The sequence below is a fragment of the Oncorhynchus clarkii genome, chromosome 19 (assembly GCF_045791955.1).
Source record: "Oncorhynchus clarkii lewisi isolate Uvic-CL-2024 chromosome 19, UVic_Ocla_1.0, whole genome shotgun sequence".
NCBI lineage: Eukaryota > Metazoa > Chordata > Actinopteri > Salmoniformes > Salmonidae > Oncorhynchus > Oncorhynchus clarkii.
Window position 1 is genome coordinate 20,613,969 of NC_092165.1, and position 6,000 is coordinate 20,619,968.

Sequence of the window (6,000 nt, forward strand, 5' to 3'; positions counted from 1 at the left end):
GCCAGTTTAAATTCACAACAAAATGTGGAAAAAGTGAAGGGGTGTGTATACGTTCTGAAGGCACAATGTCCCATTCATTCTTTGGCTGTGTCTCCAAAAACTTTTTTTCCAACAACACTAGCACCAAGGCAACATTTCTCTGAAGACGTTCCAAGCACTTGAATTTGATGGTGCCTTCAGGAGAAAAAAAAAGAGCACTTTTTACACTATAATAACACAGCATATCTACAATACTGAGTTAGGCTCCCGAGTTTTAGTTGGGCTCCTGAGTGGCGCAGTGGCCTAAGGCACAGCATCTCAGTGCTTGAGGTGTCACTACAGACACCCTGGTTCGAATTCAGGCTGTATCACAACCGGCCGTGATTGGGAGTCCCATAGGGCGGCGCCCAATTGGCCCAGTGTCGTCCAGGTTTGGCCAGTGTACTTTAGGCCATCCTTTTAAATAAGAATTTGTTCTTAACTGACTTGCCTACTTAAATAAAGGTTCAATTAAAAAAATACACAGCTCGGCAATATTTCCCCTGATTCATAATATGTGCAGCAGCCCTTCAGAGCAGGGTTTGGTGGGAACGAGTGAGATACAGTAGGCTGCATCACTGACAATAAACACATTTTGATGAAGACAAAGAAGAAACAGCTTGAAATATTGAAATTGTCCACATTACCGTGATTCATGTTCCCATTTCTAAGATTTTTAAACATTGTGTGACGGATGACATTAAAGCCGACGTACAACTTGTAGTATGGATGAAAATTCAGTAGAGAACGGCACTAATATATTGTGTAAGACAAATATAAGCCTGGAGGTTATTACTTCTGCGTTCCAAGTGGCACTCTATTCCCTACATAGTGCACCACTTTTGACAAGAATCCACTTTAATCACAATATATTATTAACAAAATCCATAATCTGTTTGATTATCATTATAGTTAGTGATGGGGAGAAAATGTACATACCCTAAAACAGTATTTTTTCCTTTATAGCTTCTTCTCCATCTTCTTTTTAAATAGGGAGAATTTGTTTTCGGCACTTTCATTTCCATGACTCATGGCTCTCTCTTGTCCCTCTGCAGCAGACATATGGTGAGCAGTATGTTTGGAACATTGAATCGCAATAAAATCCCAATAACAAATCGCACATAGATCGAGAATCGTGAGAATAGATATACATATCGTATCGGCACCAAAGTATCGGGATAATATCATATAGCGAGGTCCCTGGCAATTTCCTGTGCAGTGACAGAAATAAAGTGTAAACGGTCCCAATGTACAAAATAGCCCACTTGTCACTTGGATGGTTGTCATTCTATTGTTTTTCTTGTTCCTTATGATTTATGATTCATTCTTCAATTCTGTCTGCTTATGCTGTATCTGGTCAAAAATTACTGGTTGTAAATCTGGGAGCGTAATCATCAACTGACACTAATTAGCATAACGCAACGGACATAAATATTACTAGAAAATATTCATATTCATGAAATCACAAGTGAAATATATTGAAACACAGCTTAGCCTTTTGTTAATCACCCTGTCATCTCAGATTTTGAAAATATGCTTTACAGCCAAAGCAAGACAAGCATTTGTGTAAGTTTATCGATAGCCTAGCATAGCATTATGCCTAGCTAGCAGCAGGCAACCTGGTCACGGAAATCAGAAAAGCAATCAAATTAAATTGTTTACCTTTGATGAGCTTCGGATGTTTTCACTCACAAGACTCCCAGTTAGATAGAAAATGTTCCTTTTTTCCAGTTTTTCCGTTTACTTTGGGAACGTTATTTTTCCAAAAATGAAAATAGTGCCCCTTAGATTCAAAAGGTTAAATAACTTGAATTATGAACGGCTTATTCTTAACCACAGGACTCGACTTGATATGACTGCATACAACACATGTGCAATTGTTTTTTCTGTGTTCCAAATGGATGATTATAGTGTGTGAATGAATGCATCACAAACATAATTTCACAACAAATTGTTGAATTTTCTGTTTGAGAAAAATGGCATGGCTGCTCTTCAAAATAAAAAGTGGGCAATATCTCTGTACATGGCCCAATTGTATTGCAGGCATACACAACTGTTGGCCAACTTTCACCCATTTCCAAATGAGTGATGATGATTGCAAAAGGAGAAAAGTCTGCGTTCATCACCACTAGGGAGGGTATAAGAGTCAAACAAAGGTTTCAATAAAACCACATTTTAAAAAATATGTGTTTTCAACTGGGGAACGTGTATTGGGAATAATGACACAAAATGCATTGACAATTGGATAACCTTGGCAAAAAAGAGAAGAGGCTTCCTTTGAATACCGGCTGAGTGGACTTCAAAACACTCCAAGACGAAAAGTTGGCAGGATCAACGTACATGGCCCCAACATAATGCAGGCATAAATGGCTGGCCTTGGACCTGACAGCAGAGATCCTAAAATTTCACTCTGCTCGGTTCATGTGATATAGACAAAAATGTTGAAGCAGTTCTTGCATGGCTATAGTGCCACAGAAAGAAGGAGGGAGGGCGAGAGAGAGAGTGTGGGGGGGGGGGGGGGGGGGGTGAGAGAGAGAAAGAGAAACAGGAAGGGAGCGAGAGAAAGGTGAAAGAGAATGAAAGAGCGATATAGAATAAAAAGAGACAGATGGCCGGACAGATGGACGGAGAGGAGGACTCCATCGACTTCCCTTCAGTACCCTGTATGTGGAGCGCAGGTGGAAGGACCCCCACTGATATGGTTGTCGCTGAACATCGCCCCCCGTGGAGGTACAACGCTTTATGGCCATCCCTCTGCCTGACCCTGTGTCCTCCCACTGACTCTACCCAGGGGGCCTGTGTTTCAAATGTCACCTTTATTCCCTATAGGGGTCAAAAGTACATTGTACTACATACTGTAGGGAATAGAGTGCTAGGGTGCCATTGGGGACAGACACAGTGATTCTCAGGTGGGCCCCATTCACTTTGAATAGCCAACATTGCTCTATCCCACTACATCCAACACAACATTCATGTCCCTAACCTACACGAAAACTATTTCTATTCGTGGCTACATTTCAGCTGTTCTATAAAGCATAAACCTGAACACATGGCAGGGATGTTTTGCTCCCTTACTTTCCTTTATCTCGCCTGATAGTCTGGTTAACTGTTGACTGAGTCAGAGTAGTAAGAGAGAAAGAGAGAGAGAGAGGGGAAAAAAGAGAGAGTGAGAGAGAGAGAACCCTGAATAATCTCAAATCAAACTGTCAACCTGGCAGTCGTCCATAAAGAGGAAGGGAAACGCATTCCCACATCCCATGAATTTTAGATCATCTCTTAACCCACCACTCTCTCAACCTCTCTTTCTCCCTCACTCCCTCTGTGCGTTGGAGCATTCAGCCGCCTCACTTAATTTGGAGTAGAAACAACTGTTATGTGTCTAAGTGATGTGTTAAAACATAAATAAAATAAGTCAAGGAGTTGGCGCCCGAACACAGGGAACGATATTACGTAATTCCTGGCAACTGGAAGAACCGGGAATGATAAATGTTTTAACACTTTAACGTTGAGGTAATGTTGAGAGAAACTGGCAGATGATTACGTAGGGTTGATACCAATATCCAGTTCCTCTTGGATTCTGTGGGTTTTGCCAAGGGGAACCGTTGAACTGAGCTGAGGCAGAAACCAAACATCAGGTTTTCTCTATCTTTTCGACCTCATGCACATGGCAAGTCAGCTATGAGAAGAATTGCACAGGACTGCATTATCTAACCAGCCAGCCAACCGAACGCCGATTTGGAGAAAGACTTTGTAGCAGACAGCATAGTTAGTTGTAAGGATGTTAGTAAATTAGAAAGAGAAGAAACTTCTTTTTTTGTATGGGGGCTTAGATACAGTCAGAGCTATGTGTTTTCATTTGGTCAAGGTCAACGGAAAACAGTTTGATAAAATTCCCTTTCACTCTACTGACGGTGAGTGCAAGTTGCTATTACTCAGAAGAACAAGCAAACTGTACGCTCTCCTCATTCTCATTCCGTTCCAACACAAAAGTAAACTGTGTCTAACGTATTAGATCTCACATGTATTTATTTGTCTGTTGAGTCACAATCTGATTGTCCAAGCTAATCTATTTCCTGGATGGATGCTGATTGGTCCATGACCAGGGTCATTGTAAAGCCCAGATAGGAGGCCCTAGCTGCCATTCTCTTTAACTAAACACAACCCGGTCAGTGGCAGACACAATGTAGCGCAGATGTTTTAACAAAGTACCTTCATTATGCCTCAAGTCAGAGTAGCAACCAGGCTTAGTGGGCATTGCCTTACCACATTGCATTACCCCCAGCAGCCATAATAACAAACCACAGAATACATAAACACACATCAATAATTAATTCTTTATTTATCTATTTAGCAAAGTGCTGTCAGTCAGATGTTAGGCATATACAATCTGCATATGCATTATGGATCCAATGCTGTTGGGGGGGGGGGACTAATGCGTACCGTCAGCTGCCGTGATATCTATATATATATATATATATATGTTGACGTTTTCATTTGGAGGAGAAGAGGGGGCAGAACATGGCTGCAGCTGAGAGTAGCTTTCACTTCACGAGGTGACAGCTGTGATTTCCTTGGGGGCTTTGTTGCACTTTTAATAATCGCCACACTGCCACATGACAGGGTGAGGTGAGATGGCAGTGGCGGGTGGCCTTCAAATGCTGAATTGGTTTCCCTCCAGTATTTTGAAAGAAAAACGTTTTAAAAAGGACTGGATAAAGGAGAAATGATTCCAGGTACAGCAGCTATAGTACCAACCAACGAGGAAAATCACTCGCCAATTGTAAATGCAAAGGTAATTTCGAAAAGGTTAATAACATTTGGAAACAGCCACGGCCGACGCTATTAAAATTTACACAGTTATTCATATTCAAGGAACTAGAGGTAAAGAAATGACTGTGGGGAGCGTCGGCTGCACTGATGTAGAGGGGAAATGTCATCCTTTTATTCATTCAAATTAATAGAAGCTACTGTCCCCCCGCTACCCTCCTTTGGAGGCGTGGGCTGTCATAATGACATATTTACAGGTGAAGGAGTCTGGGTAAATTGCTAGTTAGCATGAGCGGAAAGTACAATTACACAACCTGATTGGCAGAGAGATCGAATACGTGACAGAGTGAATGTGACAGGCCATTTTCAGTGTAGACTGTAAAGCTATGCTTTTATTTTTACCTTTATTTAACTAGGCAAGTCAGTTAAGAACAAATTCTTATTATCAATGACAGTCGAACAGTGGGTTAACAGCCTTGTTCAGGAGCAGAACGACACATTTCTACCTTGTCAGCACAGGGATTTGATCTTGCAACCTTTTGGTTACTAGTCCAACGCACTAACCACTAGGCTACCTGCCGCCACTGACTGTGTCTCAGCACAGTCACACAGACACACACACACACCTACTGTACCATATCCCATACTGTACAGTCAGCCACCACACCAGTACCTAGCTTGTACAAACACTAACACACATAATGACAATGTCTGAGTCCAAGGAAATGTGTCATTTTGCCACTGACATCCAAATTCTCTCCTTTTAGTGGTGCTCAGATATTTTCCTTTCACAATGTCCTTCACAGCAACTATGGTGAATGCATAACCAGGCCAGCTTGGCTCAGTAGTGTGAACAGGGTGTATCTTGTTTACACAACAGTTGGAGGACCCAAGTGATCCCAGAGCTTCTCAGGAAATGACTCCTTTGAGTGGCTTGTCAACCAAACATTTCTGTCAGCAGTACACACACACACACACACACACACACACACACACACACACACACACACACACACACACACAGCAGGTTTCCCTAGAATGCATACGTACTGCAGCTACTGTACCATCGACTACAGCAAATAGTCTCTGAATAGCTTCTACCTTTCGGTGTTTACTGTAGCTTCTGGGCTTACTGTAGATTACCTGACACGGTTTGCACACTGCCACAACACCCCAACAGAATCGTCTTTATACCGCATAGTCACAGTAACTCTA